At 34.7% G+C, this 18,389-nt stretch overlaps 1 pseudogene; it reads left to right on the top strand.

Annotated features, from left to right (window-relative positions):
• Positions 1-14,757: 14,757 nt before the first annotated feature.
• On the top strand, positions 14,758-17,365 carry LOC120122097 (annotated as a pseudogene).
• The last annotated feature ends 1,024 nt before the right edge of the window (positions 17,366-18,389 follow it).

The following is an 18,389-nucleotide window of genomic DNA, read 5'->3' as shown; positions in this document are numbered from 1 at the left end:
TAGTGCAAGAGAAGAGGGAGTGCTCTAAGGCAAAGGGCAAGGAAAAACTCACTCTTGAGTGACTTAATAATGTTTTTCTATCACATAGCTTCAAGGTAACACGATTCTAACTTGACCATACCACATGTAGGTAATTATATGTGCATTCATGGTAACACGATTCTAAATTTCATATTTGAAGTTTGTAAGCATGAAAAATGACATTTTTTGGCCTCTAAGACACCAAATAAAACTTTAAAAATGTTTACTAGTCTTAAGAGAGTGAATGGGTGAGTTTTGGGTGTGAATTCATGCTCAAAGCAAAGCACTTTTGTCCGTCAGTATTGGTACTAGAAGGACATTATCGATATAAGGCTATTTATAACTTGAGTATCGATACCCCTTCAAGAAGTATCGATACTCGGGGTTCGGTATCGATACTTAGAGGGTCAATATCGATATTGAGGTATTTTTGGAAACATCGAAGCCAAATTTGGTATCGATACACATGGGAGTATCGATACCCAGGGTAGAGTATCAATATTCCCCATAGGAGCATCGATACTAGAGTATTTTTAAAAACATTGAAGCAAATTTTGGTATTGATACTCAGGCGAGTGTTGATACCTAAAGGGTTAGTATCAGTATTGTGCCCACGATGATTTTTGGGCAATTTTGATTCAATCGGTTTGGGTGTTCGGGTTCGCTTAAGCTTCAAGTAATCGATACAAGTGAAAACAATCAAGATAACTAATTTTTCACCTAGAAATCAAGAAAGCAAAAATGACATAAGTTTTGCTTTTGGATGATGCTTGAGAAGCGACTAGGACACCTGAGTTACTCTAGCATTATAACGATCATCATTTGTTTGTGAATATTCGAATATTGTCTGTTGGTATGCATTCCATGCACGTAAATTTTGGGTCATACAAGTATGAATTTTGACATACATAAATTCTAGAATCATACCTTATACTCCACGAGGTTCAGGATGTGAGCTTCCGATGCACGTAAATTTCGGCCCTCATCCCGACACCTCTCGAGGGTTTGAGGTAGACTAAGGAATATAAGTTCCGATGCATGTAAATTTTGGTTCTTACCTCGAAGTTATCATGTTCTAGATAGGCTAGTGTGTTGTCCGAGATGCATGTAAATTCCCTCGACCACACCACTTGGCTTATCTCATGTTTGTTATATGTTTTTTTATGTTTGTGACTTGTACACCGACATCTTCATGTAATGAATGCATATAATATTGCATAGTTATTTTCGTGGCACTGAATTGTGTATCCGTGCGCAGGTTAGTAGGATCATTGAGTAGCCTATTGCATTAGTACATTCCAGGCCAGACAATTTACAGAATATATCTTGAGTATATTTAGAGGGCATGTTTTCTATATGGACCTTGTATTATTTGATTCATAACTCTATTTCTATTTTGATTTAAACATTATGGTTGTATATTACGTATTTAGGAGACTCTTATATTCTGTAAACTTCGATTTAAATTATGCTGCTTTGATGATGAATGATTTTGATGTTTATAAATGTTTTTGAAAATAAATTTTTGGGTTGACCATTTCGATGGTTCCGTGTGGCATCATAATCCATGGATCTTTAGGTTGGATCGAATTAGAGTGTTACACTTATCTTACGAACACGTTTGATGGATATTTTATCCCACGAAAGAGACTTTTCAAAGGCTTGTTTTGGGCTTTCAAGTCATCAATTGAAGGTTTTCTTTATTACAAACAAATGGTTTGAGTGGATGAGACTTTTTATATGGCGTATACAAACACATTATAATGATAGCTGTTGAACAAGATGGTGACAGAAACATTTTCCCTATTGCCTTTTCAATTGTTAAAAATGAGTCGAATGAGATGTGGAATTTCTTTCTGTCCAACTTGTGTTCCCATGACCATTCACGTGGGTTGTTGGCCACGATTGACAGACCGAGAAGTAGGTGGTCTCTTTCCCATGCATTTTCGGTGTGTTGCATATGTCATATTGCTTCTAATGCTATGACGAGGTTTAAGAACAAGAAGATCAATAAAAAGATTATCAACATGGGTAACTGTTGAAAACATTTTGATATTTCGATATAACAAATTAAGATAAATGAATTTTAAGATTTTCCAAAAAGATTTTCTAAGTATATTCAATATAATTATTCGAATATCAAAATTTTACTCCAAATCTTTCAAATGTAATTTTTAATCCTTACTCAAGTGTAAACTTAAGTTTTAAACTTAAAATAATTTCAAAATAATTTTACAAAATATTTCAAACCATTTCAAAGCCAAAAATTCCAGATTGCTCAGATGGAACCGATTCCCCCTGAATGGTTTGGCTCCGAAAAAAATGCTCAGAGGGAACCGAATCCCCTAAGGGGTATCGATTCCCCCTGTTCAACGGTCGAAATATTTGAATTTTACACTTAGGGAATCGATTCCCTATGAGGGGGTACCGATTCCCCCCACGCTCCAAGCAGAAATATTAATTGTTTTCACACTTAAACGGCTCCAATAACTTCATTAATGATCCCCAACGTTCAGAAGTGATTCAAGGTGTATTTAAACAAGCTTAGAAGCCATTGATCAATAACAAGAAACAACAATCAACTAGAATCAAGAGAAAATCAAAGAGAAAGCATAAAACCTTAAGTTTGAGCATTTCAAGCCTATTTTTCATTCAATATTTATTTTGCTTTCAAGAACACTACTTTTACTCAATTGTATTCATTTTTTAGTGTTCTTTTCTTTGTTCTAGAATTGTGCAAACAATCTATCTTATGAGGATTTCCTTGTAAGTTTGCAAATTTGTAATATTCTCTTTGAGAAAGAGTGTTCTCAAGAATTAGGGTATATTCTTGAGGGAGTTGTAAGGTTATCTCTTTCGCCTCAAAAGAAAGAACAAATTAGTAAATTTGTTGGAAAATCCTTAGTGTGGATAGCTAAGGTAGTGGACGTAGACTTTGATTGAGAAAGTCGAACCACTCTAAATCGCTGTGCAAATGCTTTCAATTTTCTGCAAAAGCTTCCACAAAATTTTAATTGCTAATTCACCCCCTTGGCCGATTCCGTCGATCGATTAACTCAATAATTGGTATTAGAGCCTAACTCATTTGAAGGTTTAATCGTCTCTTGAGTTGATTCGGGAAGAGTTACATCGATCATCAAGTCATCAATGGCCTCCACTTCAAACTTCGACTCCGGTCTCGATTGAATGCCCGTCAACAAGCCTCCTTTCTTCAATGGTGCTAACTATGCCTATTGGAAGAATAGGATGATGTACTTTATTCAATCAAATGACATGGGAGCATGGAATGTTGTAGAAGACTGATATATCAAGCCTCTCACTCATCCAAGATTGTGGAGCGAAGGAGAGACGAAAATGTTCCAGCTCAACTCCAAAGTCATCCATATTATATTTTGTGCTCTTGGACTACATGAATATGGAAGAGTTTCATCTTGTACAACCACCAAAGAAATATGGGATAAACTACAAGTCACTCATAAGGCACCGACGAGGTAAAAGAATCTAAAATTAGTCTTATAACACATAGCTATGAAAATTTCAGGATGAAACCAAATGATGATATCAAAGCTATGACGGATAGATTCTCAACGATTGTCAATGGTCTCAAATCATATGGAGAGATCATTCCAAATGAAAAGCTTGTGAGGAAATTAGTTTACTCACTTCCAAAATCATGGCAATCCAAGAAGACTGCAATCATCGAGGGTAAGAACCTAAAATCCTTAACTCTTGAAGAGCTAATCGGTTTCCTCCTCACTCATGAAATGATTCTTGAAGATGAGGTGGACCTCGATAAGATTGAAGAGACACCAAATGAGAAGGAGAAGAAGAAAAACATTGGAGTTGCTCTCAAATCCATAAAAGAAGATAGTGATTTGGATGAATATGACGATGACGAGGAAATGGCATTATTTTCAAACGATTCAAAAAAATGATGAGACCTTACCGAGGAAGAAAATTTAAACGAAATGAAGGTCTCAAAAATGAACCAAAAGAGAAGGACCCGATCATTTACTATGAATGCAAAAAACAGGGGCATGTCAAATATGATTACCCATAATTGAAGAGAAATGATCAATCAAAGAATAAGCGCAAGGCTCATGTGGCTACATGGAGCGATGAAGAAGGTTTCGATGAAGAGGAACAAGAAGTAGCAAACTTGTTCTTGATGGCATTCGGGGAAGATTCTAAGGTAACCTCTAACTCATCTTAATTTGATTATTTATCTTATGATGAGCTATTAGAGGAATATAATGGGTTGGCTTTGGATTATGAGAAATTATTTTTAAAATATAAAAATGATGTTTCAAATTGAAAAATGAAAATAAACTCATATCCAAAACCAACAACGATCTTGAAAGTAAAATCAAAGATTTGCAAATCAAACTAGAAGAGTTTGAAAAGAAAATTTTGGATTTGCAAAATTTACTTTCAAAGGTCAATGATGATCATCAAAAGAAAATTGATGATCTTAAAACCTCTTTTGATAAAGTTGGAACAAAACGTTTTGAAAAAGGAGAAAATTCAAAATCCAACTTTGTTAGAAAAAGTTTTAAAAACTACAATCATAGAGGTCCCCGAAGAACCTCTAATGGAAAAATCATTAGAAGTATATGGGTTCCTAAAGGACTCATTACTACTAAAGATAAAGATATTCTACACAAATGGATACCTAAGGGGACTAGGATTTTGGAAATTAATGAATATGGACCCAAAAGAATTTGGGTACCAAAAATTAGAAATTAATCTATATTTGTAGGAAAAGGAGCATTGCTATAAGGCATGGGAAATAAATTCAAATTCATGGTACCTTTATAGTGGATGCTCGAGACACATGACCGGAGACAAAAGCCGGTTCATAGAGCTTAATGCTAAAAATGGAGGAGAAGTGACTTTTGGTGATAATTCAAAAGGTTACATTGAAGGTATAGGTATAATAGGTAATACCTCTTCCATACAAATTAGAAATGTTTTATATGTGAATGGATTAAAGCATAATCTTTTGAGCATTAGTCAATTTTATGATAAGGGATTCAATGTCATGTTTAAAACTAATGGTTGTAAAGTCATTAACATTGCATCTAATCGGATTATGCTTGTTGGTCATAGAATAGGAAACATTTACATGGTGCGTTTAGACTCTATAGATATGACTAATTTATGCCTAGTTGCTAAGGATGAGCATGATAGTTGGTTATGGCATAGGAGACTAGGTCATGCTAGTATGAGTGTTTTGCAACGGTTAATTCAAGGAGATTTGGTTCAAGGACTGCCTAAACTAAAATTTGATAATGATAAAATCTGTGATGCTTGTGCTAAAGGAAAACAAAAGTGAGTTTCTTTTAAATCCATTAATGATGTATCAACTAGTAGAGTATTCCAATTAATCCATTTAGATCTTTTTGGGCCATCTAGAACTACTAGCTTGGGTGGAAAACAATATACATTTGTCTTGGTAGATGACTTTTCTAGATATACTTGGGTTCTATTCTTAAGTACTAAAGATAAAGCATTAGAAAAATTCATCACATTTTCAAAAGTAATCCAAAACGAAAAAGGTTACTCTATAACTAGTGTTAAGAGTGATCATGGAACTGAATTTGAAAATCATGGATTTACTGAGTTTTGTAATTCTAATGGTATTAGCCATAATTTTTCATCACCTAGAACCCCTCAACAAAATGGAGTTGTTGAGAGGAAAAATAGAACTTTAGAAGAAATGGCTAAAACCATGCTTTGTGAAAACAATTTGCCAAAATACTTTTGAGCGGAAGCTACAAATACCGCTTGTTATGTTATAAATCGAGTAATGATTAGGCCTATTTTAAAGAAAACTCCATATGAACTTTTCAAAAATAAAAAGCCTAACATTAGTTATTTTCATCATTTTGGATGTAAGTGTTTTGTTTTAAACAACGGTAAAGACAATCTTGGCAAATTTTATGTTAAAAGTGATGAAGGAATTTTTCTGGGTTATTCCTTAAATTCTAAAGCTTATCGAGTATTTAATAAAAGAACTTTAGTTTTAGAAGAGTCTATACATGTTGTTTTCGATGATAACCTCCTTTCGAGGAAGGATTCTTGTGTGAATGATGATGTAGGTGTTATAAATACAAATGACGTTAGACATGACGTTGGAGAACCATCATCAAAGGAAGAAACGAAAAATGAGGAAACTCATGATCCTCTCGAGAATCCAACCATTGAAGAAAGGGAAGTCTCTTATCCAAGGGAATATAACTATGTCAATGATGGTGAGATTATAGGTGATCCATCCAAAGGGGTAACAACTCGATCTTCTCTTAGAAATATTTGTAATTATGTTGCATTTATCTCATGCAGAGAGCCTAAGAATATTAAAGAAGCATTAAATGATGAACATTGTATTATGGCTATGCAAGAAGAGTTAAATCAATTTGAGAGAAGTAAAGTTTGGACACTAGTTGAAAGGCCTAGTAATAAATCTACTGTATGTACTAGATGGGTATTTAGGAATAAGCTTGATGAGAGTGGTAATATAGTGAGAAACAAGGCTAGACTTGTTGCTCAAGGGTATACTCAAGAAGAGGGCATAGACTATGATGAAACATACGCTCCCGTAGCTAGGATGGAAGCAATTAGAATGTTATTAGCATTTGCATGTTTTCATGAATTTAAATTATATCAAATGGATATTAAAAGTGCATTTTTAAATGGTTTTATTAAAGAAGAAGTGTATGTGGAACAACCTCCAGGTTTTGAAGATTTAAAATTTCCGGATCATGTTCTTAAATTGACAAAAGCACTTTATGGTTTAAAACAAGCTCCTAGAGCTTGGTATGAAAGATTGTCAAACTTTTTAATTGAAAAAGGTTTTTCAAAAGGAAAGGTTGACACTACATTATTTTTAAAGCATAAAGGTAAAGATTTATTAGTAGTTCAAATTTATTTTGATGATATAATATTTGGTTCTACTAATGATGTTCTTTGCCAAGAATTTTCTAAGCTAATGCAAAGCGAATTCGAAATGAGCATGATGGGGGAGCACTCATTTTTCTTGGGACTCCAAATCAAGCAAAGAAAAGATGGCATCTTCATCAATCAAGCTAAATAAGTCAAAGATATGCTCAAAAAGTTTGGACTGGAAAATGGGAAACCTCATGACACTCCAATGAGCTCTTCTACAAAGCTTGACTTGGATGAAGGAGGTAAATGTGTGGATGTTAAATTATATAGGTCAATGATTAGTTCTTTGCTCTATCTAATTGCAAGTAGACCAGACATTATATTTAGTGTTTGCTTATGTGCTAGATTTCAATCATGTCCTAAGGAATCACATTTACTAGCTGTTAAGAGATACTTTAGATACCTTAAGAACACTCCTAGTTTAGGACTTTGGTATCCTAGAGACTCTAGCTTTAGCTTGCATGCCTTTTCTGATGCGGATTATGGAGAATGCAAATTAGATAGAAAAGCACCTCCGGTACTTGCCAATTCCTTGGAAATATACTGATTTCTTGGTTTTCAAAGAAACAAAATTGTGTTGCATTATCTACTACTGAAGCCGAATACATTTCAGCTGGTAGTTGTTGTGCACAAGTTTTATGGATGAAACAACAACTTTTTGATTATGAAATTGAAGTAGGTACCATTCCTATCAAGTGTGACAATACTAGTGCTATTTGTCTCACTAAAAATCCCATCCAACACTCTAGAACTAAGCACATTGAAATAAGACATCACTTCATTAGAGACCATGTCACTAAGGAAGATGTAGTTCTAGAATTTGTTGATACTTTGCATCAATTAGCGGATATCTTTACAAAGCCTTTAGAAAATGAACATTTTTGGACACTTAGAAGAGAATTAGGTTTAACTAACCTATCTTCACTTAATGATTAAAATAATTTTAGCACTTTTAAGAATAAATGAAAAATGCATATAATAGTAATTTTTTATTGCATTCATTGCTTTTAGTTAGGGGGAGTTTATGATTTTTGGTGAAAATTAACTTTATGTTCAAATAATTTTTAATGATAAATTTGATTGATTGAACATGATTAATTTTCAATATATGAGTTTCCAATACCACTAGAGAAAATTAATTTAGCATTTTGAGTGTTTAAAAATCAGATTTTAGCATTTTAGTGCAGAGGGAATTGATACCCCCCTTAAAGGGGAACCGATTCCCCCTTTGAAGGGGAACCGATTCCCCCTGTAGGGGAATCGATACCCCCCTAGGGTTTTATTTTTAACACGGACAGAACACCCCAAACTCTCAAACCCTCTATTCTCTCTTGCCATTGTTTCTCTCTATAATCTCTCACTGTCTCCATATTTCATCAAAACAATGTTTTTAATCGGACTTCTCTTCAAATTTCATCTTCTAAACCTGTTGGAATCATCAAAATCGTGCAAACTTCATTTAATCTCACTCAAATCTGAAAATCTTCAAGGTATTTTTCTAAAACTTCTTTTTCATCAATTTTTGATTTTAGAACTAGTTTTAATTAGTTCTAGGTTGAACTTTAGATCGGGTATTGATTGTTTAGTGATTAGAAACTAGATTTTACAACTAATTTCATCAAAAACACAAGAATTTTCCAAAGTTCTTTGAAATTTTCAAAATAAAAAAATTGCTTTTCAAATTATTGTGTTTTGATTGAATTATGTTGTTGTTATGAAAACTATACATATATTGACTTTCAAAACCTTATTTTTCAATAGTTTTTCAAAATTTTTCCCATTAGGATTGGTTTAGAGAACCTTGAAATATTGAGAACTCAATTGAGTTTTGGGATTGATTACATTGCATACATGTGTTTTATAATTGCAGGTTATTCATTATATTCTGATTTTCTTAACCATGTCAAATCCTAAATGTGCTAGGTCTTCATCTAGTCGTTCAAACCAACAACCAAATCCTCCTCCTATTCCTGAAATTCCTATTCCTAATCCCGTTGATCCTAATATGACTATCCAAAACTCGTGCTTCAATCAACCTGGTCCTATAAATCATCGTTTTTGGTATTATCAGTATTTTGACTCTTACAAAATTAGAGAAGAACGTATCCCATCTCTTTAAGCTATGATAGATATCAATTTTAGATATCTTCCTCTTTTACAAGAGTGGAATTGTGACCTTGAACCTATAGTTTACCATCAACTTGTTCGTATCTTCTATTCTAATGCCGTTTGTATTAAAAACCGAGCTCAAACCAAAACCATAGGAGTTCGTTCCTATCTCCTAGAACAATTCTTCCATCTTGACTCGGCTTACATAGACAATAAATTAGGATTAGATAATGATGGTATATCAAATGAAAAACAGATTTTAGGTTCTCGTTATAAAAGAAGGGATAGTGCGAGTGTCATAGATCTTCATGATCGTTTTCTTCATCTAATGATTTCTTTGTGGTTTTGACCATCCGGAGGTCGTTACTCAACTCTTAGAGCCTTGGATCTTTGGTGGTTACATTGTTTCCAAAATAATATTAAAATAAACCTACCTCAGATTATTTTTGCTGAAATTGTTAAAACCGTAAATCTTGTTCCTAATAAGAAACTATGTTCATCTCTAGTTTACGGTTGCATTCTGAGTAATCTATTTTCTAAAGCCAGACTTAGAGTTGGTTTAGATGTCGTCTTTCCTCTCAAAAATCAAATTAATCTTCTTTCCTTAACGAGAGCGGGATGGATAAAGAATAAAGAAACCGGTGAATGGGTTCGATCCTCTGAGGATACCCCGGGAGCTAGTTCTTCACAAGCTCCACCAGAAGCTGACGACGATCCCGAGCTTGAACAATTAATGCAAGCTATTGACGAAGCCGACGATGAGCCGGAGCAGCACGAGGAACAAGCTCAGCAAGACGATCAAGTGCCTCCATATTTTCAATCATTTTTGGAGACATTTGATTTCCATTTTGCATCCTTGGATTCTCGCTTCACTTCCATAGAATCTCATTTCTCAACTATGGAAGCTCAACAATTGGAAATTCTCTGGGAGATGCGTGCAAAGAATGAAGCAACCAACTCTCGTATTAATGCACTTACCCATGAAATGGTAGCTATGCGAGCTCATTTCCCTCCTCTCGATCCTCCTACGGATGCTTGAACTTTGATCTTTGCTTTGCTTGTTTAGATTGAACTTAGATATTTGCATTATTGTTAAAACATTTTGAATGTTTTTTGATTATTTATGAATGTTTGAACCTATACTTGATTTGAATTTTATGTTTCAGTTTAATGTTTATCAATTTTTGAATCATTATATATATATATATATGACCAATTTTCATTGCATAATTATTTATGAATATTGATTATGGAACTAATGGTTAATGTTTCTCTTGATTGTGATCTTAGCAGCTTAAGCTATATATATTTATCATCAATTGGCTAAATGATTTCAAAACCTTGTTTAAAAACTTTTAAAAGTCTTTTTGATTTAACAAAAAGGGGGAGAAATGTTAAAGTGTTTTAAAGGGGATAAGTGTTAGAGTAAGGGGGAGTAATTTCAAAACTTGATATCAAAATCTTAAAATTACTAAAATGTTTTGTTATATCAAAAAGGGGGAGATTGTTGAAAACATTTTGATATTTCAATATAACAAATTAAGATAAATGAATTTTAAGATTTTCCAAAAAGATTTTCTAAGTATATTCGATATAATTATTCGAATATCAAAATATTACTCAAAATCTTTCAAATATCATTTTTAGTCCTTACTCAAGTGTAAAATTAAGTTTTAAACTTAAAATAATTTCAAAACAATTTTACAAAATATTTCGAACCATTTAAAGCCAAAAATTCGAGATTGTCCAGAGGGAACCAATTCCCCCCCAAGGGGGTACCGATTCCCCCCTGAATGGTTTGGCTACAAAAAAAATGCTCGGAGGGAACCGATTCCCCTAAGGGGTAATTCCCCCCTGTTCAACGGTCGAAATATTTGAATTTTACACTTAGGGAATCGATTCCCTATGAGGGGGTACCGATTCCCCCCACGCTCCAAGCAAAAATATTAATTATTTTCACACTTAAACGGCTCCAATAACTTTATTAATGATCCCCAACGTTCAGAAGTGATTCAAGGTGTATTTAAACAAGCTTAGAAGCAATTGATCAATAACAAGAAACAACAATCAACTAGAATCAAGAGAGAATCAAAGAGAAAGCATCAAACCTTAAGTTTGAGCATTTCAAGCCTATTTTTCATTCAATATTCATTTTTCTTTCAAGAACACTACTTGTACTCAATTGTATTCATTTTTTAGTGTTCTTTTCTTTGTTCTAGAATTATGCAAACAATTTATCTTGTGAGGATTTCCTTGTAAGTTTGTAAATTTGTAATCTTCTCTTCGAGAAAGAGTGTTCTCAAGAATTGGGGTATATTCTTGAGGGAGTTGTAAGGTTATCTCTTTGGCCTCAAAAGAAAGAACAAATTAGTGAATTTGTTGGAAAATCCTTAGTGTGGATAGCTAAGGTAGTGGACGTAGACTTTGATTGAGAAAGTCGAACCACTCTAAATCGCTGTGCAATTACTTTCAATTTTCTGCAAAAGCTTCCACAAAATTTTAATTGCCAATTCACCCCCCTCTTGGCCGATTCCGTTGATCGATTAACTCAACAATAACTTATTCTTTTTTTCGTTCAATTATGTTTTTCATTTATTATTATTCTTAAATCTAACTTTTTTTTAGGGTATGATTTACTATAACCGAACTTCCGTGCAAGGTTGGAAAATCTAAGGAAATATGGAGAAGAGGTTTATAACTTTGCAGTTGAAATATGTCGGGAAAGATTGTCATATGCATATGATGATCAGGGTCGACGTTATGGTTATATGACAACTAATCTTACTGAATGTATCAATTCAGTGCTTAAATGGACTAGACATCTTCTAGTGGCAAGTATTGTTCCAGAGACTTACTTCAGATTAGGTATAGTATGGGCAGGAAAAGGTGCACAAATAGAGGCAATTATCCACGATGATAGAAATTGGGCTCCAGATCTGGAGAAAGTAACGAACAGAAATCAAACACATGCAACATCAATGTTTGTTCATAATTTCGCCAATTCTGATTACGTTGCCCAAGCACTTGTTCGACCACATAAGGGTGAAAATTTTGCCAACTACATCAGTAATTTGAATAAAAGATAATGTGATTGTGGTCGATTTCGAACCTTTAGATACCCATGCGCTCACGTTGTTGATGCATGTATGCATGTTAATGTGGACCCATACTCATACGCTGATGATTGTTATCGCCTGCATACTATGCACAACATATACAGTTGTGAGTTTAAGTATATCTCAAACGATGTTTATTGGTCACCAACAAGTTTTTAAGAATAGTCGCCAAATCCACAATTACGAAGAAAGTTGAAGTGTAGTATTAAATTTAGTCAAATTCATACTGATATGGATAATCCTCTATGAAAGCAAGGTCTGCTAAAGCTTTGTGGCCGTTGCAGAAGTGAAGGCCACGATAGGAAGCATTGTCCACATCTTCCAAAATATCAATCGGGTCGATAAAACATTCGTAGTTCTATTCCCATGTTGTTTGTTGTACCTATTTTGGATAATTTATGAATATCAATAACCATTTTTATTTTAAACTTTTCATATATATAATTGCAAACTATTCATAAATAACATTTAACTAAACACAAATTCATACATATATTTAAAACATTTCTAAACAAAATAAACAACTTTTCCTCTTGTTCTTCCTCTAAATATTTATAATATTATTTTTCTTTTTTTTTTCATTCATCTCTATAAGTCATTTACTACGTCGGTTTGATAAGTCTTCATTCTTCTTCTTCTTCTTCCACTCCTCCTCCATTTTCATCTCCTTATGTTGATCAAGTATCGACTTTATTGGCTCTTTTATCCACTTCTCATCTGAAGACGAGTTTGAATATGAATCATCAATGTCAGAGTAATCAGACTCAAAATTATCATTCAAATTTTTTTTTGAAATATTCTTCCCACAAATGCATGATTTGATTCTCATATAACTCTATCAACTCATCTTATTCCTATTTATAGTGAAAATTTATCAAAATGATTGTTGGAACTCGTCGCACCCGAATTCCAATGGCTATAAACAAGTACTTTTCAAAAGTTTATAAAAATGTTATATATTCAAAACTAGGAACTCGTCATGTCGAACTGACATATTTATTTTTTAAATTTAAATTTAAAATATAATTAAAATATTATTTTAATTAAATTTATCACATCAACGTGATAAATTTTAAAAAAAATAATTAAATATTCAAACTAACCAATTTATCTAATATAATAATAATATTTATTAAAACTCATCACATCAAAATAATAAGTTCTTTATGCATTACAAAAAATATCGTAAATCTTAAAATAAAAGTAAATATACCTTATTTATTTATTTATTGGGTTTGGCCTATTGGGAAAAAACCAATAACAACCGTGATGTAAAAAAAAGTAAAAACAATAATTTTCCAGTAAAGGTCTTGGGTAGTACCTCTATTAATAAATGTTTTCTCTGTTTTGTTCCACTCTCATTAATATTCACTGTATAATCGCCATCGATATCACGAGACTGCGTGTCTTTGGATAAGCAAAGTTCTTGATGGAACGGTTTGATTTTCTCCATCCATTAATCCACAGGGAGAAAAAGGTAACACCCAATTTTATACAAGATTAGATATACTAACTGAAAGAGTTCTTCTGCAACTCAACTGCTGCATAGATTTGAACAATGGAGGAGGTCGACGTTAAATTTGAAGGATTATTCACTTAATTCCAAACATAAATCTGGTCTCTCACGAGACAGACAGACAATAAAAATCACAAACATAGATCCCCCACCATGAAAAATTTTGCTTTTTCCAACTTCGTAGTTAAACAACACAACCAAGGCTGGCATCTCAATAACTGTATGATTGCCGTATCAGATTGCGTCATAAACTCACAATATTTTGTTTTTACTCTTAATCTCTGTCACGATGTCAGAAGAACCCAGAAATCTCCTTAATATCCAGTTAATGAGAGACATTATTATGTTTTCTTTTCAGTTGATGAACTTAATGAACAAAAAAACTAATAAAAACAAGCCTGCTCGGCGTTTCTGCCTTTTAAGGAGGCCATGGTTGGCTGGCTTGGTTTCCTTCTATACAAATGGGTTGCTTTCAATCCAAGCAAAACCCCATTATTTTAAATGGGGGTGGAAATTAAAGCTCCATTTTTTATACTTGATGAGAAAAAGAAAAGACGAAGAAGAAGAAATTAAACTATTGGATGACATCTCATCACCGTCGCATCTTTTAGCCGCGGAGACACTCTTTCCCAGGTGAGCTATTAAGAGTAGAGAGAATTTAGCAATAGAAGAAAAAGAATTCGCTCCTCTGTGTTCCTACTTACGAAAACAACTAGCAGGAGGGAGAGAGAGAGAAGGGTTTTTGGCATTTGGGAACGAAGGGTGTTATTGTCTTGGACACTGAGCTTCTTTACCACTCACTCGTATGTGCAGAGCGTGTAAAAATGAAGAAAATCACCAAATGCATGCATGTAAATACTGGTACTATTTCACCTATGAAATTAAGCCTTATGAACGGATAGAAAACTGAAAAAAATGTTCTGAAATTGAGACATTATATAGAAAGGGAGAGTGGAACAAACGCACAGCAAGCAGAGAATGAGGAAACGATGTAAGGAAAAATAAAGTAGGGGGTTTATTGGGAAGCTATAATCCCTACTCTGAGAACGCAATAATAAAAGGCCTTCCTTTCCTCTCCATTAAAGATCCTATTTTTCTCCAGCTTCTTTCTTTCTCTCAACCTTCCTTTCTTTGGAACGAAACAGACTCTCACTTTATAGTAAAAAAAGAAAGGAAAAAAGAAAAGTGAAAATGCAGAGCTTCAAAGCTGCAGTAACAACAGCTAACCCAGACATGTTTTGCCACTCTTCTTTTTTTTCTCAGGTATATTTACTTTCACTGAAAGTCATGATTTTGGGTTTTCTTTTTATTCTTTTGGTATTGGAACTGCAAGTCTTTGATTACAAGGCAATGCTTGTAGTTTTTACATGTACGTGAGAGAAAAAGAAAGGTGTCTTCTTCTTCTTCTTCTTTTTGTTTGATCTGTTGGAGTACAAAGAAAGAAACAAGGTTGTTGTTCTTACTGTTTTGGTTTCTGTTTCGAAAAACAGAGGAGACAACTGTAATAGCTGCCACCAGACTCGTTTCCCAGATCTTGGAGAGCTTGATCATCCTGCTGTTGCTTTTTATCAAGATGATGCTGTTGATTTAAGCCCAAGTATCGTAAAAAATATATGTTTTCCCCCATGTTTCTAAAGCCTTTCTAACCATTTTCTCTGTTATATAATTCCTTGTAGGCTCCACTTTTAGTTTGAAATCCAGCAATGTCGGTATCAACTTGCACTATGGCGCCATGAACACGGTAGTCAATCCTTCTACCAACCTCACTCTTTCAACGTAAGTGATAAGCTTTTTTCTGCATATATTTCATCATAATTTAGATGTTCTTTTGCAAATGGTTTTGCTTTCAGAGCATTGGGCCAACCGAGATAGTATCCAGTGGAATCGGGTGTTTGGATACAGGGCAGTTCATGTAGCAGAAGGGGACAACATTTGGTTCCTCGTTGGGGAATGAACATATCGAAAACTGGGCTGATTCTGGCCTTGCCGATAATAGCCAACAGACTGTCACTTCAACTGATGTTGACACTGACTATAAAAACCAGGTTTCTTTACTCTATTCCTCTTCTTCACGTAAAGTTGCAAAGGGAACATCTTTATGATGATGAATTGCTGCTTAATTTAGAGTTCTGATGTTGCTCTAAGTTTGTTTGGCTTTGGTGAAACAATATTATCGTGTGATAGTGGCTTTTTTATTCTTGATGGTCTTATAGGTTCCTGGCGTTCAACGTGGACCTATAATGGTGGATTCAGTGGATCAATCCAAGTCAAAATTTGGTGATCAAAAGGTTGTTAAACATTACTGAATTGTTGTGCAATCTATTTTAATGTTTGCCATCTTTGTGAGTTCTTACTTTTTTGTCCCTTCAGATGCTTCGCAGGCTTGCTCAGAATCGAGAAGCAGCAAGGAAGAGTAGATTGAGGAAGAAAGTAATGTGTTTTTGCTTGTGTATTGTTACTAATTTTCTTACCTATTCTGGATAAATGAAGCATGCTTGGATAGTTATAGGTTTTAGTTTTTTGGACAGGCGTATGTCCAGCAGCTCGAGAATAGTCTACTTAGGCTCACAGAGCTAGAGCAAGAGCTTCAAATGGCAAGAAAAAAGGTATGAAATGTATCTCTTTATCTGTGGTTCAGGATGCACCTTCTCTTAATTTGAAGGCATTTTTGTTCCTAATTAGCTTTTGTTCTAATGAAGGGTTCTTTTACCGCGACTAGACATTCGGCGGACCATGGTCATTCAGTCATGGGAAATGGTGACGGGACTTTAGATATTGTGTTGTTTGTTATAATGCGTAGATTACTGTAAATAGATCTTACTCATTTTTATGCTCCCAGCCTCTTTGGCGTTTGACATGGAATATGGTTGCTGGCTCCATGAACATCAACGACTGATAAATGACCTAAGATCGGCAGTGAATTCAAATATTGGGGATAGTGAATTATGCATTCTTGTTGCGGGTGTCATGGCACATTATGAAGAAGTTTTCATGTTGAAAAGCATTGGTACCAAGGCAGATGTATTTCACATGCTCTCTGGTATGTGGAAAACACCTGCAGAGAGGTGTTTTATGTGGTTGGGAGGATTTCGTTCATCCGAACTTCTCAAGGTGATTTACTATTGGATAATTCCGATACTATTAATGTAACGTGTTTTCGAGAAATATCTGTTTTGGTTGATGACATTTTGATCTTGGGCCTTTGACAGACCAACAATTAATGGGCATATGTAACCTGCAGCAGTCTTCTCAACACTCTGAGGATGCCTTATCACAAGGAATGGAAGCTTTGCAACAATCTCTTGTAGACACCCTCTCGTCCACATGTTTAGGTCCTACTGCTCCCGGAAACGTCACCGATTACATGGGCCAGATGAAGATTGCAGTGGGAAAACTTGTCACATTGGAGAACTTCCTACTCCGGGTAAATGGCATTTTATCTCGCCCATCATGCAACTTTGAAGTTAAGTGCTCATACAGTTATTTACCAGTGTCGCATTTCGATTTCCAGGCCGACCTTTTAAGACAGCAAACTTTACAACAAATGCATCGAATTTTAACCGCTCGGCAAGCAGCCCGGGCCCTACTAGTTATTAGTGATTACACTTCGAGACTTAGGGTTCTTAGCTCTTTATGGTTAGGCCGACCTAGAAACTGATTCTTCCATTCCATGAAAGCCCATCTCGGTTTCATCAATGCTTTGCACAGATCATTTCCTCCATTTTACCAGTTGAAGCATGCACTATGTCCAATGATGGCATACAGTTCGGAAGGTCTGGTTGTAACTTCGCTCTAGGAAAATGCACTCACCGGCCTATAGAAATGGCCGTAATTCAGATAAGTACTGTATATTAAGTAGGATCTGAGCAATTTGTTGTGATTGTTGGTAGTGTAATCTCACATGTGAGGCAATATTCTGTAAACTTCGACAATGTTGTGCTAACTTAGATAGTTCAATGCTTCAAAGAGATGTGAACATGTCGGTTGTTCCTTGTATTACAAGTCTTGTAATCTTTCCATCGGAATCGAAAACCTCGTACATTACAAGATCTAATTCAATAGTGATAGTTATTTACAGCACAAGAAATAAAATATTTGAAGCAACATGTTAAATTTTTGCTTGTTCACGATTGTCTGGTCTCGACTGGCCTGTAAACTCTTCCTCTATTCGCCCTTCCTGAAAGTTACCAGGTAAATATGTGATTTACTGAAATCTGTAGAAATTGACTAAAGATTATTTACATGTAGCCTTTTATAATGTCGAATTTGTGAATACCTGGCCTGTGGCGTTTTGTGGGTTTATTGATATGGGGAATGAAAACTCCTGTTCCATTGCCGGTTCTCCATAGATTCACAAGCCAAGTCGGTACCGAGTCCGTATTCTCAGTATCTGGCCAACTGAAATACCTTCCATGTTGGAAAGAAGATAGATTCCCAACAGCTCTTCTCGTTCCCGGCTTGTTAGCGCAGGAGCTCACGGATTCGATACCATCGGTTTCTTGATGATCCTCATCATCTGCTGTCAAAACTAGAATCTGTCTTCGAATCTCATCGAATAAAACATCATCTTCATCAATCCCTTGGTGTTTGTAAACGGACTCGATGTCATTCACGTCCATGGTGATAAGAAAAAACTCGGAACAGGAAAAGCTTGGCTTTCCATTCCCATGGTTGGGACACTT

The sequence above is a fragment of the Hibiscus syriacus genome, unplaced genomic scaffold (assembly GCF_006381635.1).
Source record: "Hibiscus syriacus cultivar Baekdansim isolate YM2019G1 unplaced genomic scaffold, ASM638163v2 tig00110384_pilon, whole genome shotgun sequence".
Classification (NCBI taxonomy): Eukaryota; Viridiplantae; Streptophyta; class Magnoliopsida; order Malvales; family Malvaceae; genus Hibiscus; species Hibiscus syriacus.
The sequence above is the reverse complement of the archived record's forward strand: the minus strand, read 5'-3'. Positions and strand labels throughout refer to the sequence as shown.